This window comes from Hippichthys cyanospilos, chromosome 20 (genome assembly GCF_059441005.1).
Source record: "Hippichthys cyanospilos isolate Australia breed blue-spotted pipefish chromosome 20, RoL_Hcya_1.0, whole genome shotgun sequence".
NCBI classification, from domain to species: domain Eukaryota; kingdom Metazoa; phylum Chordata; class Actinopteri; order Syngnathiformes; family Syngnathidae; genus Hippichthys; species Hippichthys cyanospilos.
Window position 1 is genome coordinate 5,624,111 of NC_142388.1, and position 20,566 is coordinate 5,644,676.

Genomic DNA, 20,566 nt, shown 5'->3' on the forward strand with positions numbered 1-20,566 from the left:
ATGTAATTTTCGCAGGGAAACTATGTGATGATCCAGCACTAAGACAGATGTTAAGACGGGATCTCTTCTCACTACTTACTAGTCTGGCTTATCTGCTCCGACAGCTTTGTGATGACACCACAAATTGGGCCTTGCTCCTGCAAATAGAGTGCATATGCCAAAACTGGATCTAACTGGTAAAAAGACAAGGAGCAGAGGATTTGAGGAGGACTCTGACTTAGAAGGTAGTCAGATAGAAAACAGAATTGTACTGTTCTAGTTCGGAACTTCGGAACATTCCTAACCCTTAAATCGGCTCCTGCAAATCTCAAAATTGAGAAGCATTGTGGGCAGTTTGTTGTACCTGTTATCAGTAAGGCCACAAAATTGCTTCCATTGTTTCGATTGTTTTCAAGGTCTTTCAAGGCACATATGATTTCTATCTAGCTGAATAGATATGAGCGAATATAAGCAAAATGTGCAGGATTTAATATACCTGAATACAAGTAAAGGCAATAATCCAGCTCATTTTGCTCTGCGTGCAGTTTATTCTACTTGTGCTTTTCTAAGGAGCATTTGCTATTGATATGAGTGCACGGACATCTTGCATCCAATACCATGAAGCAGTTTTTAAGCGTAAATGTGATGATACTAATGACTTGTGACTGCTGGAGGGTAAAGCAATAATTTTCAGATAGAGTTGCGGTGCCCCTGGGACCAAAACATCCCTGTCTTTGCCGCCTGATTGGTAGATCTCGGTTGACATTTGGGGACTTAATTGACATTTGTTGGCAGGCAGTTATTGGACTTGCAGCAATAGCGAGTCGTTATCATTGCAATTGTCTTCATTTCAACGGTCTCTACTTTGCGCAACAATTGTGTTTTGCTTCCATAGGCCTCAAGGCTGTGATTGAAGAAGAGTCATACTGATAGCCTCCACTTTTTATTTTTACTTACTTACACTGACGTGTCCTGTTAGATGAAAGGAACAATTGGCTGCCAGGATCTCAGATACTGCTTTTAGCTAAATTCCACTTTTCAAACAATAAAACAGGAAGAAAGCAGGTTCTTGACTTTTAACCTAACAAATTGGTCTTTTGGCTGTAAAACTTCAGGCCCAGTTTAGACAATGGCGAGCTTGTAAAAAAGCAACTTACTTGTTTTTTAGTTTTTGAAACTACAAAGCCAATATATGGAAAAGGATGAGGCCCCGTGTAGAAAAAAAATGCAAGGACTTTCACTTCAATCGGACTCTCTGACTTCTTAGAATTCTCTGTCAGAATCCTGTTTTTAAAGAGAACTTTAAAGTCCGGATTGAGACTTTAAAGGGAGGATTCCGACCTCAAAATTCGTTAAACATTCGAGCACGAGCTTCACCACTTTGTGAACAACTTTTCTACAAAACACTCCTCTACTTTAAGAATATTGACGTTTGAGAAGCTGAAATTCTGAGTATTCGGCCAATTTTGACAAAGCCTCAAAACCAACTAGGTCGCAAAACAATCAAAACCAATTTTGTGTATTACACTTACACCAACATCAGCACACACCAGCGACCCAGTGATGCGCTTGTGAGTCCACGCGAATTCAGCGATACTCTGCAGAAATGCGTATAGCTCATCTTCCCGACGTCTCCACTCTGTCTAGGCAGACGTCTTTCCTCCCGAGGCTTGGCTCCTGCCCCGCTGAATTGTTAGCGGGCCGGCTGCAGAGCAGTGTCAAGGGTCAGCATTGAAGTTGGAACTCTATTCCCGGCAACACAGGCAGCGTTGACTGGCAAAAGGAGAAAAACACCGATAGGTCAGACCGCAACCCTTAGCCCGACGGGAGTTTTAAGGGTCAAAGATGACAACCTGTCTGGCTCCAGTGAACATCAATGATTGTAAAACCTCAAAACTACGCAAGGTCGTCTTGGATAGTATAACACTCGCTTTATGCGAGATCCAGGACCTTGATGCGATCATTAGTAACAACAAGCTGATAGCATGTGAAAAAGAAGAAGCTCTACTGATACAATAGAGCTGTATCGGCTAATCAGCAATCGATAATCAAATTCATCTGTGGTTATTTATGATAATTGTTTGATTTGCATCATTTTTCTATCATTTTCTTCCGCATCATTCTCGAAATATTCAAGCCAAGGGATGGAACACTCCTGGTAGTGTGATAGCTAACGTCGTTATGTCATGTTGTCACCATCTGGGTCAAATTTCAGCTCCCTAGAATTTTCTTTCAATGCTTTCACTTTAATGTGAATAACCTTGGATGCAAAGATCAAAATATTGCAAAAAGGTTGTATGAATTCGTAGCATTTCAGCCACTCAACAGTAAATATTCTTTCATTTCTTATGTCGCTGTTTGAAAAAATATATATCTCTTGTGTCCCTATTGTGTCCCATTTTTGGACAATTTCTTCCGTCTTCTACTTGCGGTATTTTTGCAAAGAGATGGCACTTGGGAGTATGATAACTGCCATTTCAATCATTGACATGGTGTCTGGCATCTGGATGGGAATCTGGGTGAAATTTCAGCTCCTTCTTTCAATGCTTTCCCTTTGATGTAAAAGGTTGGCCAAAATACCACTTAAAAAAAGTGATTGAGAGTAAAGCAATTTTAAAGGGTTAACTGATCTATTAATCAATTAAAAAAGCCAGAGTTTTCAGCCCTGTAGTTTATATTGTCACAAAAGTCCTTTATTAAAAGCGGAAATTTAGTGTATCGGGAGGATATAACGTGGTTAATCCTAAGCATGCAATAAAATGCTTTGTAAAAGATGGATGAATGTCATCATAGTGGAACTCAAAATCCACGACACTTCTGGAATCTCATTGCATGCATTTTAGAAAAAAACCCAACACAATTTCACATATATCTCCATTGCATTTTTCCAGTGAGCTGAGAGTGCAAGGTGGTATCCACAGCCTTTAAAAATAACACATCCATGTGTGTCATGGCCAGAAGGTGTGCTGTGTCTCCTTGCATGATATCAAAAGACACAGCGGGACAAGGGTGAAGGGAGCTGTAGGAGCACAACAACTCAGCAGCAGGACTGCTACCTGCTCTTTTATGCCAAAGCCCTACAAATTGACCTCCAGCAGGATACATGGGTGAATTTCCCTGTCCAAACTTGGCCAAAACAGATTTTGTGAAGCAACCAGGAGGACCTGAGGTCACGCATGGTTATTTCAAAAGAAAGTGTGTGGCACAGAGTCTTTACTGTAACAAATTTCTTTATATCCACACAAAAAAGGGACCAACAATTATTTTTCTTTTTTATTTATCATGCGCTATTATAAGCTGCTCCCTTGGCCCACATGTTAGTCTCACAATGTATTCTTTTTTTGTTATATCTCTGAAAATGGGGAATGGAATCGCACAATATATTTTTCTACCGCGATATGCTAATTGAGCTGCCTTATTTGTACCTAAAGTGGTATTCAAATTGGCCCTTTCACGGCTCACTGACGCAGCTAAAATGAACGAGAGAACAAATAAAGAAACAAATGCACTAGTATTACAGGGAAATATTTTCCCTTCTATGAATTCTTTTGATGTCAGCCATTAAAAATAAATAAATAAATAAAACAGCCTGCCAGCCAATTTTGAGCATGCTCTCTGGACATATTGTTTTTATTGTTTATTTTTTTCTTTCTTTCTTTCTTTTTGGTTTGTTTTTCCACCTTAATGATATGTTCATATGGTGAGTTGGAGGCGGGGCATACTATACCTTTTGTCTTCAGCCAATCAGAGGGCTGGGCTTGTTTATTAAGACGTTGGACTTAATATATAATAATATACCTTATATATATATATATATATATATATATATATATATATATATATATATATATATATATATATATATATATATATATATATATATCACGGCAGTCGCGCTTGCAACAACCTCCCTTGCACATACTAGCAATGTTAATGGCCGAGTGTTTTTAGTATGTGCATATTTTAACATCCTAATCCAGCCAACAGACCATATAAAAAGCTGACATAGCCTTCCCTTGTTGCCCTACCGACACACACTTTGTTCTATCAAAGAAAAAAAAAAAACTACATCAATTAATGCATTGATTCATTATTTTTCCAACAGGCCCTTGAAGAAGACTTTTATGTCCATGTGAAACATTGCAAATCACCACCAACACAAGCAGACCTCCTCCACTGTCTGGACAATTTTGGACTTGAAGGCTGTAAATGCTCCATTTGCTAAAGGTGGGCAAAATCATGTAATGTGTCTGCCTCTTCTACTTTGATCTTGGAAACTCTCTCTGGGGGATCATTGTTTTTGGCTAAATAACACTTTTTTTTTTTTTTTTTTGTTCCTCCAGACGTTTCACTCCCTCACTCAGAAAATGTTCCATCTGCACTGGCTGTCAGGTAACTGGGCCGACACATCTGCATCTGTTTTCGAAGCAGCGCAGCTGTGACCTCTGTTTTGATGTGCAAAAAGAAAACATTTAATATGGCATTCACCATCTGTAGACGGCGGGAGAGGAAAGAAAGGCATTTAGAATGAAATCTCCGACCGTATTTTTTTTTCCCGTTACTTACTTAGAATAGGAGAAACCGCGCATGGGTTTTGCACACGAGCATATACTGCGTTCCGCCGAATAGATGCTTAGAAAAGATGAACAAAACCCTGCAGATCTTTCATTGGTATTGAATTATAGACCTTGTGTGTGTGTTATTAAGTTCAATGAAAACCATTGAAACAAATGAGTTAGGGATGATATTAGTTCAAAATAAATTGAGGGGCTTTTACCTCTTTCTAGTAGCAAGATAAAAGATGGGTTTAAAAAGGATATTTACCTTGGCGATGGAGTTTGTTTTCAGCATAGAGGAATTAGTCATAAAAAATAGAATCTGGATTTACTCCTGGGACCCAGCCCATTCTATGTCCATTGTAGTGGACATTTGTTTTTGGTCTATTGCTGTTGACTCATTGGAGCTACCCAAAAAAGTCGTGGTGTACCAGTAGAGGACATCCAGGCCAAAAGCGGCCGCTGTGCCACTTTCACTAGCAATTTAAACAATTGTATATTCATTTCATTTTAAAATAACATTTTCAGTCGAAACTAACAAAGTAAAAATAACATTTTGATTCTGTTCAAAATTTGTTAGCAATAAGAAAAAAAAGAATTTCAAATATGGACTCGTCAGACCACAGTGCGCTTTTTCACTTTGCATATCAGATAAGGTCATGCCCAAACAGGGTTATAGTTTGTTGATCTATAGCTTTTGCTTTGCTTCCTTTTATATGCAATCATGACACCTGTTTTCCTATAAAATGTGCCAAGCAGGTATTATTCAAGCATTACTCAACTTTTCTGGACTTTGTTTGGTCCCTGGTGCAGTTAAGAAATTCAAAACATTTTCAAAACTGGAACAAAGGAATTACTAAAAAATGATCATTATTTATTTTATTTTTGTACTTATTTTCTTCATTCGAAGTTTGTTATTGGCCTGTACTGCAGTTTTACTATAATTCTAAAAATAGTATGTTATGTGTGTAGTTATTGCTCTGAATACACCAAAAGTATATGACAGAGTCTAAGAACAATTGGGTCAAGTGATTTATCCCACTGTTAACCAAATTCAGTTCATGGGTTATCTTTGACCCAACTGTTTTTAGTGTGTCAATAAAGTTAGTTTAGAGAATTTACTTTACTAAGTTACAAAAGTAACCCAAATTGGGTCAAAACATAACTGACATGACTTTACGGGTTAAATAAGTAACTTAAAAAGCTGGTTTGATCCTTTTGACCCAGTTTGGGTCATAACTTTTTTCGAGTATAAAAACACTGGTTGAAAATATTGCACTCAAACAGTTTGGTCTGAATAAAAATGGCCTGAGTCAACATTTTAGCTGAAGAATAACTTGAAAAGTTGCTCTGGTCCTCTTTTGCTCCAATTTGGGTTATTTTGGACCCAACTGTTTTTAGAGCGCACCACAAAGCAGACACAAGGACTGAGAGTTGTCTTGGCTGCATGAATCCCCGCGGTGGGCCTCCTACATGTTTGCATTTAGTCACTTGTGGGTTGATCCGAGGAGGGGGGGGGCTGACAAGAAGGTTGATGAAAGTCTGAACCACTGCCTCGGACATAGCAATGGGATTAACGCAACCAGTAGAAGTGTGTGAATGTGTGTGTGTGTTGAAATGCAGCTGTGTTTTAGATTGGGTGAAGAAATGGATGTTGAGTTGGGACCAGACACCCCGTGGCGCTGGCGTCAGACTGGCACTGAGTTTCGAAACCCACTTAGAGATACACTCTTACGTACGCAAGATTAGCTACGCACAAAAAAACACACTCGAGTCATTATCTTTGCAGTGCAGTGTCAGACGCTATGTATTTGAAATGAAATGAAGTGTGAATAAGTGGGAATAAAACCGAATTTAGGAAAAAGCAGTAAAAGCTAATTTGTACAAACCACAATTTTTATCCAAGACGCTATAAGAACCTTTCAAATTGCTTTGCACATGTGCAAAAACAATATTCTGTTAACAATATATGCATGTGTCACATCGCACCTCTCAAATTAGCTGTAATTATTGCGCATTGGAATAAAAATGTCCAAGACTAGCTATGTCGTTACTGTTAGACATGGGTGGGCAACATATATAATAACCGTATTAAAATTGGCTTTAACACCGGATGAGAAAAGTAACAGCAGTGCAGAAATACTTGATTAGGTCTGGCATGAGTTTGTTCTAACGTAGCAGGGAGACCAAAATGTGGCTAATTCAAATTCCGCCATGGTCCAAATCATAAAAACAGCAGTTTTTGATTGACAGTCCCAAATATTTTTTATTCCGTCAGTATCAAAAAGTAGTCAGATTTTATACAGTACAGACCCTCCTCTACATATGAATGAGTTACATTCCGGGCAGCGGTTCATGAGCTGAATTTGTTCGTAAGTTGTTAGTCGGAAAAAAATCAGCCCAAAAAGGAATGCCAATCAGAAAAAAATGCTGTGTTGTTTATTATATTGACAATGAGCTCTGCAGGGGTAAAATCAAGGCCACCGTTGGCATGCTTCCGGGAGAACCTTCAAAATAAAAGACCTTTTACATAATACTCTTTATTTTTATCGCGATGACTTGCCTCCCAGAAAATTTCCTTCTGGCCTCTCAGATCATTTCCTGTTTAACTATAATGGAGAGGCTTTGTTGACAGAGCATTCCCCTTTGTCTATCCTGCCTGGTTCATTTTACTCTTTGTTTAGCGATATCACTGCAAATATCGAAGCTTTATTCAGCATCGCTGCACTATACTATCAGCAGGGGAAAGACGTATGGAATCCCCGGTGTTGGTATCACTAAAAATATGCCAAATACAGCATTTGACTTACCGGCAAATATATATCGCTGAATGTTTGTAAATCCAATGTTCATATGTAGAGGAGCATCTGTATATTTTCCATTAAATTGACCTAAACCGAATGACGTGTTATAACGATGCAAGTTTGCATCCGGAGCATAGTCCAGGTGCTCTTGAGCAAAGCCTCAAACAACCATACTCAAACCAGGGGTAAAAAATCAGTTTTCACCCCCCCCAACTCTGTTTAGTGCGTAGTTACAACATGCAAATGCAAGTAGCGCATGTAAATTGAATTTCCCTCGAGGATTTATAATTAATATACATAATGAACTAAATTTTGATTACATGCTAGTGGCTAAAGCATAAGTTGTTATGCGAACATTGCAAGGTAAAATAGAACACGTTATAATTAATTATGCCGGACCCTGCCAGAAACTTGACTCGCAGCAATTTTGACCATTAAATCAAAGATGTGATTGGATTTAACACTAAATTTAATATAATGCACCAACAAGATAACACAAATTTTAATGATTTTATTGAATCATTGAATCAGTTTTTACTAACTCTTTTCTGTCTCTGCATCAGCGTACTACGCGGCGCTGAGGAACACTCTTGACAGTTTATGAGCGTGTGCATTTTAGAAACAGAGCACTGTGGCAAACAAATGAAAACACAAATATAACATGAACCCACAAAAGTTTTTAGAGGACGAATTAACAGGAATACCAATTATGTCATCGGCTTAGGGACACATGACATTTTAATTTAGTTAGAAATTCCATGGAGACAGTTTTATTAGTTCCAGAGTAAAGTAAATAAAATATATTCTCAGGCTTCTATGACCACAAACTGTTGTATTTGTGCAAGGAAAAAAAACATCATTGAAAACTTATGTGACTCACTCTTTGGATGTGTACACGGAGGGTAAGTTCATTTTACTGAAACTTTGTATTTTTAACACCATATTGGCATTGATACAATGGTGACATACAGTATGCGAATTCTGACTTCTTGGTTTTGGCTAAAGATTAAAAGGCCCCCATTAAGAACACTAAAAGGGCACCTTGACATATGCACTCTTATATGTGGAAAAAATGGAAGATTTCATTCCGAGAACCACATCACCCTATTTAATCATCTCCAAATGTCATTGAGAATGACAGCGAGACATCTTCCTAAATTGCTAAGGTCAGTCTGTACTTGCCACACAATCAAAGCAATATTGAAGCAAATTGTATCAAATTATTCTAATCAGACAGATCCATGCACATTTGCAGTATTGACTATCATTCAAATGAAAATAAAAGGAAAACATTGTCATAGTCATATTTCAACACGTCACATTCTCACCCCTGTTTTCACAATGATGTAATATTTTTTTAAATGCAATTTGACAGGCAAACAAACCCTTCATTAGTGACAATATGTATTCTTTTAGCCCCTCCCATGACATTAACTATTATAAACAATCAATGTTGATTGTTTGAACGTTCTGTACAAAACAATAATTATTTAATTCGGATCATTTTCACACCAGCAATATGACTATTTAATTTCCTTGCTAATTCACAAATAATATAAATGATATTGGTTGTTTTTCTCTGTGTGCCTCGCTGTTAGCTGGCAACCAGTCCAGGGTGTCCCCTTCCTACTGCCCAGAAATTTCTTGGATAGGCACCAGCAAGCCAGCAACCAGGATAGGCATCTATAGAAAATGGATGGAGAAAAATTCTAAATGAATATTTGACGACGACTTGCAGTATAAAAAGGTGAATTGAGCGGAACAAAATCGAGACATAAGACAGGAAACGGCAACGCGCAGAAAGAAACGGACACTTTTAACAGTAATTTGACCTTTCATCCTTTTACAAGACCCTTGTTCCACTGAAGCATCCATCATCCGCAGATACACAATCACCAATAAACCCCAGACAAGCTTTTCCTGCTGTCGGACACACAGTCAGCACAGAAAGTGAGATGTTTTACAGTGAAGCCACAAGCATGTAAAGAATTCCTATGGGGTGAAGCTCGGAACAATGCAGCCTCTTTGCTTCATGCGGGACGTGGAAACGCATCTTCAGAGTGCGGGCCTCATGCACGCGCACGGTGAGGGTAGCGTTCAGGCGTGATAACCTCTAATAACTCTCAGAGGACCAGCTTGGGTCCAGATGTGATTGTTTTAAATCAATTTGAATCCATTTCGAAACACAAGTTGCCATTGGTATTGCTTGATGTGTAAGGATACTGTTAGAATGTCACTTTTTTTTTTTTTTTTACCGACTTGTTATTCATTGTTACCTCGATGGTTCCTCCAAATGCGGGAGGAATTTGAAGTACTAAAACCGGTTCATTGGGATCAGAGGTTAAGACAGCTGACCTGTGTCGTAATGTACTCCACAGGAAGCCGGATTCGGCAGGGATCGGGCGACTACAGGTCACTGGTAAACACGCGGGTTTCAGAAACGCTCACTGACAGAGGAAGGCTAAAACAAGGAAGCGATGATTGAAATACGGAGCGTTTGGGGAGCTCCCGGTTTTGAGGATGACAGAGAAAAGACAAAAACCTGTAGAGGAAGGGAGTGATTTAGGGATTTTTCTTGGCAGTCAAATCCTCCGAGTTTAGAAAAGAAGAGCGCAAAGAGGAAGCGATGGCCGAGGATGTGGCAGCATTGTTTCATCTCGGATAACAGGCGGCCGCTCGGCCCTCCGACACCTCCTGGCAGACGAGAAGAAAAGAGGGAAGGAGACACGGGGGAGGTCGGGGTCAGGGTGCGGGAGTCAGCGCTGACTCAGATGTTCAAAAGGTCGTGTTATGAACTCGTTTGTTAACCTCTACGTTCTGGATGGGGGGGAGGACTAGGGCCTGGGAATAGTTTTGCAAGAGTGGCTCTTATCCAGGCATAACTTAACAGAAGACAGCTAAGTGGGGAGTATGAAATAGCTCTTGCAGCTCCTCTCTTCTCACCGGTCATTTTTCTTCAATTTCTGCACATCACCAGTCTGTAGAAAATACCCAGCTTAGATGTTCCTTTCCGTTCATTTACGCGTTTATTCACACCATCCTTATGGCGCCACGTTTTGAAGGTAGGAACCAGGGCTGACATTGATTGGGTTGGAAATGTGTGGCAGCAGGCCGCTTGTCAGACCCCCCTCAGGTGTCGAGATGGTGGCAGTTGTCAGGGCTATAAAAAGCTGAGATACTAACGAGCATATCCATGCTCAATGGTAAGGATATTAATAACTGCAGCTGACTGCTTTTCAGAGCCACATTAGCGCCGGCCTTTATCGGTGCCGTCACTGCACGGGTCCGCAAATCGTCAGGTATTAAACGTCATGGATCACAAAACAAACGCATAAGAAAATGTTATAGGCAATTCAAATCTGACTTAGTTAATACATTAACGCATTTATTTTAACAAGTTTGGGCTGGTTGTATGTACAGTAAATTGTGTGTTAGTTTTGCAGTATTCAAATTATGACACGTTTTATGGTAATACTTTCCACTCGAGCTAAATTTAGGTAGTCGAAAATGTTTACTCTTTTGAGTCGAACATGGCTTATTTTGTTTTTTTATATTTCTCATTTTAAAATCTGGGCTGTCACGTGACTAATACTATGTTATTCCTCAGCCATTGAATCGATACATAGTCTATTTGCTTTCAAAATTGATCGTAGTTTTAAGTTAAAAGTACAACTAGAGTACACGTTTATAAATACTATCAAAAAACTTATTTCATGTCAATTAGTTTATGTCGGTGTTGAAAGTCTATTTTTAGATGCCGCGGGTTGGTGTATTAGAGTAAAACCGTATGCCTATATTACCATAATACCACTCTACTCTCTCTCGTTTAATATTTTATATACCGTATTTTCCGCACTATAAGGCGCACCTGTTTATAAGGCACACCCTCAATCAATGACATATTGTAAAACTTTTTACATATATAAGGCGCACCGGATTATAAGGCGCACCCTCAGTTAATGACATATTTGAAAACTTTTTCAATCACTATATAGTAATAACAATAATAACTCAAATAATAACTGAACTCTCAATAGCATAATAACTCAATGTCACAATGAGCAACCTTGTTCAACTGTAAACACACAAAAGTAACAGGTAAAACTTACTTTATCACTTCATTCCCCATCTACGAATCCCAATCTCAATTTTGATCCATATATAATAAGGCGCACCTGATTTTAAGGCGCACCATCTGCTTATTTAAAAAAAAAAAAAAATGAGGCTTTTAGGTGCACCTTATAGTGCGGAAAATACAGTATATATATATATATATATATATATATATATATATATATATATATATATATATATATATATATATATATATTGTATAGCTTAGGATGTTTCACACACCATCACATAGGATCATCAGTGATTAACAGCATACTTGAATACACAATGAAAACACTGATGCATTTTCTCCAGCATGAGGTAACACGTCAACTCCTTCCTTCCTTCCTGTCATCGTGCCTTAAAACAAAGGCAGTCAAAGTGCGTAATCAACGAAAACACTCTCACGCTTGAACTTACTCAAGTTAAAACACACTTGAAGATGATATTCATCTGCTTGCTTTTACTGCATTGAGCATTGAAATGATTTTCATTTGTTTTAATGAATTTGTTTGATCTTGATCTTAAAATGTTGGCTTTTTAATTTGATTTTATTCCACGTGCCACGTTTCACTCACAGTCAGGTCATGTAAGACAACGCCATAGAGTGCGAACACATTTGGACATACTCCCAGACCGATCGTCAAGCTTAAACAAATCTCTATAATTCAACTCTTAAATCCTCACTGATTGGTCTCGCAAACTCCACTCCGGCTGTCTGTAAAACAGGGGGGTGCAGTTTAGAACACAGTTAAACACAGGCCAAATAAGGTGACCGCTATGTTATTTTCTCAAGCCTATTCTAACAATATACACATATGATAGCAATTTAACAAGCTACGGAATAAAAAAGACGGAATTGACAATCAAAGCAAATTGTCAATTAACATGGAAAATCACATTGAATATGGGCTCTATGTACCCAGAGAGCTGTCAACTTAAGTCCATCATTTACGCACTTTTGTGCCAGATGCGCTCTGGGAGGAGAAACCCTAAAATGTGGGCAATTTTAAGCACATTTCAAGAGCCTGTCGTAAATGAATGCTCTTCAAGTTTGGAAGCAGTTATCGTCATCCAAGATCGTGACCATTTGCAGGAGTACAATTTCATCATATTAAAGTTGGATTTTTAGCCATGTTTATTTCTTGAGTAATAGCAACAGAATGTCTATTTTAGGAAAGCGTTATAAGATATCAGGATAATGTATTTTTACAGTGTTTTTTTCACACTTTGAATCCTTTAATTTTACAAGCATCTCCTAGCATTTATACGTGACTTGGTTGTCATATTTAAGTCAAATTTTCTACTATTTACTTTCAACTTGCAGGCCGGAAAATATGGTAGTGTACAAATGACTACATAAAAGCAAAACTACAACCTTTTTTTCACTAAAATTGAAGTTGGATAAAGTTAGAGTTATTTTGTTTCACTGAATATGGTATATTGTAATGTGTGTGCACTGTATATCGAATTTTCACAAACATGTTTATCTACACTATGCTTTAAATGAAAAAAAAAAGTGTACTTAAAATGTTGTTTTATCATGGAGGTCAATGGGTCCAAAATTGTTCTTGGAATGTTAAGTGTAGAGTTATTAAAAAAAAAAAAAAAACATTTCTAATCCACTGTTCAACATTAAGTTCTTGAGGGGAAAAAAAACAAAAAATTCCCAGCTTGGTCAGTTAACATTTAAACTGAGTTATGTGCGATGTGAAAATAGACCATTTTGGTTACAAGGTTATCCAATACAAGTAATAATATTAGCCTTTATAATATTAATATTTTAATAATATATTGACCTCTATCATCCTAATTGTGTATGTATATATATATATATATATATATATATATATATATATATATATATATATATATATATATATATATATATATATATATATATATGTGTGTTTTCAACATTTTCATTGACTTTACCTACAGCGGAAATACACTTGTATAAAAGACAAGCCTTTCCAAAGATTTGCGACTTGTTACGGGAAGGTGCAGCTACTATAATCTTACTGTAGCCACTAACTTCAAAGTCATGAAGGCGTAAAGATCCTGGAGCTAAAGTCAGATAAGCAGCAATTCACCTTCCTAGTGGGACAAATGATAGGCTGTATTCTGCCCTTGTTTTTGGCAGTGGCTGCCACACGTCACATGATGATGGAAGAGCTAAGGTGGACACAGAAGTGCACTGTCATTGTGGAACTACCTCTGCTGTTGTAGGTCATCACAGAGGAAGATAAGCCTGATGAATCAATAATAGAATGCGCGGGAAAAAAAAAAAAAAGATCCATCAGAGTTCTGCCATTTTGGAGTTAGAGCGTGATTTAAAAAATCTGCCCAAGATAAATACAATTGACGAGCGCACCACATTCCTTTTTTTTAAATTTTCACACCCTAATGTGTCTCTAGTTCATGTAAATAATGAGTTTGCGTGTGAAAGCGTAGTATTGATCAGTTAATCAAATCAGAAAGTTCTAAACTTGATAAATTATTTACAAAGTTTGTATATGCAAGCTCATTTGAATTCGCAAACTAGTTCAAAACAGGTTCTTAAATATGGCTTTTTTTCCATTATTGGCATTCTACATCATTCGACATTACACGGAAAGCACTGAAATAAGTCACTACCCAATGGCATCAAGGAAAAAAAAAATCTTTCGTATCTAGCCTACATTTGATCCAAATATTTGAACATATTTCGTATACGCATTTGCAAATATGTTTAAACAACTTTCCTAGTCCAAAATATTAATTTTTAAGGTTCCGTAAAAAAACGAACCTAATCTATGAACTAGACACAAACATATCTGACATTAGACATGCCTGATTATTGTCTGAATGATGAAAGTACACAGCGCACGATAATGGAGACATTTTACAGAATACATCTTGACTGCAAATGTCGGAAAACTGCTTTGGGAGCCTTTGAGGATCAATTTTGTTTTCACTGTCTGAGTTGTAGCATCCATCCCAGATAAGACAGTTGACTTAAACGGGAGTGAGAATGGACAAAGTGTTTCTATTTTATAATCCCGGTGGAAACTTATCTCTAAATGATGCTATTTATATGGGACTGACTGATAGTGGCTGACATCTGTTTGCCTTGACTGGGTTGAGCTTAACGTATATATACATTATTTGCTGATTTGCCTCGGCTGGGCCCGATTTACTATTTTTGCAACGATATCCCTTCTCCTCGTCCTTTCCGAAGAGGGCGACATAAATTTCCTGTCTTGATCTCCGAGAGGTTTCAGGGGAAAAGCGCTCTGTAAATCTAGGCCCTCCCTTATTTATATTTGTGTGTCAGAGGTCCTCTCGTGGACTCTGGCGGTCGCCCTATGTATCAACCTGAGTTTGGGTCAATCATCCATTACTAAGAGCTGCCGGCCTCGAGCTTTGAAATTATTTACAGACGTCCCAAACTTATCGCTTATGTCCGAGGTCTTTGAAAGCTTGCGAGGCCTAGCTTTCATTTGGGAATTTTCCGACCTGATTACAAATCGTAAGCTGTCTAATTTGAAGATATGCGAGCTCAAAGAAACTCAAGATAGTCCATCAAGATAATAAAGGTCCATATTTTATGATAGTCACTCAGGAACCATTCACGCAAGTGTCAAGAGTTCAATGGGGATACCTGGACTGGGCTCGCTTTGATTTGTTGTGATGGGAAGACATTTGCAAACACATGTTGAAGCTTAACTCCACTTAATGGTCTTCCTTACGGTCGAAAACCAGGGGTAGCCCATCCCTGATGTATTTCGATGGCTAACATTTCCAGTAAGCCGCGCGGCAATTGCCTGAATGGCTTGGCATCCAGAAGACAAGAAATTAAACCCCAGAGTTCATTGAGAGGTTCTTGAACATAACTGTAGGGCCATTTTCGAGCTCTCCCTATGAGGTGCGTGTTTGAAGTTGAAAATGAGTCGGTATTGGAGCATGTGACTTCACTTTGCCTTCCTAAGTATATTAAGGCCCATCGCAGGATACGTGCTTGAAATTGAATGTTTATGGATGCTGCAATAAAGCAAATACCGATTGTGTTGCTTGTATTAGACATGGCAGTTGGCTTCCTCGGAATGCCTCTCAACAAAAGAAGCAAAAATGTATTGAAAAAAAATACAGTATAGCGAGCATGCTGTTTTTGAAAAGGCTTCTATTAAATGGAAGTGACATTTCGCTTGAGTGTGCCAACATCTCCCTGCCCTTGTGGTACCAATCAAGTTTAAACCAACGTGATTACTTGCCAATACCAAATGTCACAGAAACTTTTAATTAAGTTGAGGCTGTAATTAAAAAAGGGAGGAGCACACTCCATTAGCAGTTGGAAGCCTGTCTGCTCGTCTGACTTCAGGTCACTTCAGTCAAACTGCTTGACTGTTATTGTTCCTCATCAGGTTTTTGTTTCCCCATTAAAATTGTATTGTATTAATACGCTATCAGAGGTTCTCAAATAGGTGTCAAAAGGCATTTTTGCATGTAGTAGCAAATCAAATTTGCTCTTTCGGTGCCATGGATGAGAATTTTCGTCTTTTAAAATAGTAATAACAATAATAAAAATTAAATTATTGTCAAATATGTTTTTTATATCGTGGTAGCTGACACCCTTGACTAATGCTGACCTCATCTAAGCCAATTGAGCACTGTAGTGATAACTGTGACCATTGGATGGCAGTGTTTCCACATTTACAACACAGATATTACCTACATGCAGTTTTAAGTAAGGAATGTTAATCAATTTTGCATATGATACCACCCATATTTACATAGACTTAGCACACAATATTCTGTCGGTCTTGAAAGATGAGTGAAAATGCTAAATGTCCTGGCCCGCTATAGTTTCTTTTTCTGATAACGCTTGGCAACAAAAGAGTGGCAGGAATGGTACATATTTTCAAATTAAGAATGCATTAATTGGAACATGACTCAAACGCTAAATTGTGTGATAGTGACTCCTTTGCTGAAAAAAAAAACACATTGCGAGCTTTTACTAAAAACATAACTCAAAAGTTGAAAAAAATGAGAATTTTTATTTGATTTGATTTATTTTATTATTGTAAAATTATTCTTATATATTTTTTTATTTATGTAATATTGATTTTATTATTTTTTTGATTCCAAAATGATATCAATGATATCAGCAACATGGATTCATCTCCAGCCTTACCCAATCTTTAAATTCAAACAAAGAGTACTTTGCAATGCTTTTAACTTTCACCAGAACGGCTGCGGCTTACTTGGGAAGAAAGATTAGTAAAAAGCACAACATCCCACATGGACTCTGAGTGGTTTTCTCCCCTATCAAAGTGCCCACAACTGGGTAATTGTCTTTTCATTCTGGCTCTTAAAGGAAATGGGAACAAACTCCTCTCCTACGATTGGGTTATTTGTCCCTACTTTCAATTGGATAAAAGAGAAAGAATCTAAGAAGCCTCACTCTTTGCTCTTAAATGAGGTCGAGTGAAGAACTTCTGGCGGGCGGCTAGTATTTCTCCGAGTATACAAGTAGAGGTTCTTTTTTCCGATTGTTTTTTTTTTTTTACTTATAACCGCATTACTCAAAACAGACCCCACCCCTTTCTCCCATAACCGCAACAGTATGTTATATACAACCTAGAAATGCCTCTAAAAGTACCCTAATTTTGTCGTTTTAATAACACATACGTTACACACGTGTAACATGTGGTTTAATTGGACAGCCGTGATAGGTGTAACCGCTAAAGTCAGGGGTAGGCTTATAAGCACATTTTTGTTATCGATTTATAAGCGAGGTCAACTACGGTAAGTATCGTCAAGTTCTTTTTCTTATTCAGTTTTAATCTTCAAACCCCCAGTTTATGCATAGCATATTTTTCCGATTTTAAAGTTCACTTAAAATCCTTTCATTTTCTTCAAAATCGACTGCCATTTTTATATGCCTTATAACGTGGTTTTCCGTATATAATGACATTTTCCAAAAATAGACCTCTTCAGGGAAACGGCGCCTTATAACCTGGTGAGCCTTATTGTTCGAAAAGTACAGAAAATACGGTTAATGTGGACATTTATTTGTTGATTATTTGACACGCTATCAATCTCAAATGATTTTTATTCCCGTAAATCTGTGTCTGAATACAATCAGGGTGTCATTTCTGTTTCCCTCAGACTTTTGCCGCAGTGGGCCAAAACATGTATCAGAAAATGTTAAATTACTATCACTGCAAATGCATCATCAGATTAAAGAAACATTTGACTTTCACAGCTTTCATCAGATGCAGTCTAAATAGAAAAGAATTTTTGAGATAATTGCCATGCATTTTTTGTATTCTTAAAAGAAATGTATCTTGTGGTGTATAAAGGTCATCCTTCAAAATTACATGGATGATCTAGTTAGTTAAGAATGAAGATAATTGAAAAGATGATTAAATAGCAAGTTTGCAAAGAGCCAAACCTTCCTAATACTTCTTTGCTACTATAACTTGGAGTGGATTTGGATGAAATATTGCTACTGCCACTCCACTGGGTGTTTTAAAGCCACTTACTGGAAAAGTATTAGAAGTTCAAAAATCAGCAGGAATGGCTTTTAATGCAAACCAACAATAAAGGCCAGTGGAGCATTTATCCGATGGAAACTTCAATTCAACCGTGACGCACTTGCAAGATAATATTTGAAAATTGTGGCAAGTAAACTTCTCTGTGGATATGGAAGGAAACTTTTGGGCGGAAAAAGAGAGACAGCCCGGATCAAATTATTCTGTATACAACAAATCATCTTGTGATAAGCTCAAGCTTGTCCAAGCAGTTACTCTGTGTAGATAAAAATATGACTGCTCAGCTGTCTATCTATGCCAAAGTTCAAACTGAAAACCTTACTCTTGCATTTTGTATTTGCTATCTCGCAGTCTTTCAATTTTAACTTGTTCCAAAATTTCCACATCTTTCCGAGCTAACAAACTTTGGATCAAATGCGTATTCGTCATGAACCTTTCAAAAGTTAATAGAACTTAAATCACTCATTGCCTTTCGGGGCTATTCATGTCAAAGATCCGTTTTTACTAGACTGGCTGTAAATGAGTCAGATGGAAACCGAAAACAACGACCTGTGGACCGCGAAGCTCGTGAAAATGAATTTAATCGTAAAACAGGATTGGTCACCTGCCAATCACCGGGTGTATAAAAACACTGGCCCGTTCAAAAAATGCAATTTCATCATTTCCGACGTGTTGAAGCCAAACATTATGTACAGCTATAGTGTTAGCATGGGTTAGCGTTAGCTTCTGCTCATTAGCATGTATGCGACTGCCTGGTGAAGTTGTGGATTTACCGATTTGAAAGGAGAGTAAACCAACGGTCACGTGTGTTAGGATATCAGTAGTTGCTCAAACGAAAACTGGTGGACTCTGCGGACGTGGCTAAACTCTAACAATATTGCATCGACAGCCCTGATGTTTGCTCAGCCATTGTTATTGTGAGAGAATCCCTCCATTGTCCTGTACTGTTGGGGAGAATTGTTTGAGGCAAATATTTATGGAGCACAAAAGACGGCAGCAGCATCCTTTTCTGGAATCCGGGAGAGAATTGTGTCCTGACCCCCGTTGTTACTGAAATAGCATTTTAATGCACGAATTTGACTCACCTTCAGCCTCTATCTAAATTATTCTATGATTGAAAACAAATGACTTCTGTTTGTATTTGTAAGCCGCTTCAGTTGCGTCCACTGTAGGGGACATTTATTTTCGGTCTATGATTTGACACATTCAAGCTATGTCCTAGTGTGGTCAGTAGAGGACATCTTAGCCTTTACAATGTTGTCTCATGTTTGGGTGGGATGCAATTAACTTTGCTGTCTCGCTGACACAAAATGGACGCAACAGTGGACACAAATGAACAGGCTGCGTCTCAGGAGGAAAACGTGGCAGACTACAGGGTTTTTCTTCCTTATGAATCTATTCAAGTGGTTCTCCACTTTTTTCAGTCATGTACCCCCTGCAAATCTCTTTTTTTTCCCCAGTAAAATCCAACCTAACGCAAAGAGATAAAGGAAATACTTAAAGCTTTGTAATGAATCCATGAATCAGCAAACAAACTTTGAAACCACGTTTATTTGTACTAACATCACAATAACAGAATTGCTTCATGTTCCAATTAATTTATTCCTAATTCTTTCAGTGCCGTGGATGAGAATTCAAGTCTTTTAAAATAACAAAAATAAATAATAGAATTCTTGTCATATGTTTTTTTTATGATGGGTAGCTGACACCCTTGACTAATGCTCAATCATCAATTGAACACGAGTGATAACTGTGACCATTGGATGGCAAAACAGATATTACCTACATGCAATTCAAAGTAAGGAACGGAAATCTGCCTTTTAATCAATCCTTTCAGGGACTTTAATGCACTTGCTTAATTTTTCTGTTTTAGACCAACCTAGAACCTGTATAAATACTGTAAAAAATATGCTGATGCTGCGAGCAGTTGATGCGAAAGATTTTCTTTTTCTGGGAGGGGGGGTGGGGCTTTGCAAAAAGGAATCGAGAAGCGCCGACTTACCCTTTTAAAATCTCCCATACCCCCTGAAGTGCCTTTACGTGCTTTCAAGGGTTCTTGTACCCCCCGTTTGACTACAATGATTAGCCTTGGTACACTAAAATGACATACATCAAATTTTATTCCCATACTATTTTCCAACAAAAGCATCTTATTAAAACGAGACTTTATTTTTACCATACAACCAAAGAGTGAAGGTTATTTGAACAACGACTGGCCCATCATTCACATCGGAGCAATTTACATTTCCTCACGTCATCATTTGTACTTAAAGCTTTCGAAAAGCCTCAATTAATTGCATTCATGCTTTCGATCTGTCGTTGTAATAAGTGCACCCTTAGCATGTTAATTTCTGTCTGTTTCTATTTGCGTCGTAGCCCCAGCAAAATCTGATCAACCCTCTCTGCAATTACTCAACAGAGTGAGGAAGCAGCAGTTTGATTTAGCAGACTGTGGGAACTGCCATTATCTATTATCTTTGATCCCGGTGATGATTTATGTTGCACCCGCCGCCAGTGCTTTTGCACCGCTACGAGCCCCCCCCCGGTCGTTCTTTTGGACCAAGAGTCGACTGCGGCA

The 20,566-nt window shown here is 38.0% G+C and overlaps 1 long non-coding RNA gene across 1 annotated transcript in view; it reads right to left on the bottom strand.

Annotated features, from left to right (window-relative positions):
- Window positions 1–8,912: 8,912 nt before the first annotated feature.
- LOC148407070 (uncharacterized) overlaps window positions 8,913–20,566 on the bottom strand; it is an 84,372-nt gene continuing 72,718 nt past the window's right edge. The window contains exon 3 of the long non-coding RNA XR_015863874.1: window positions 8,913–9,022. This is a non-coding gene — a long non-coding RNA (uncharacterized LOC148407070). The remainder of the gene's footprint in view (window positions 9,023–20,566) is intronic.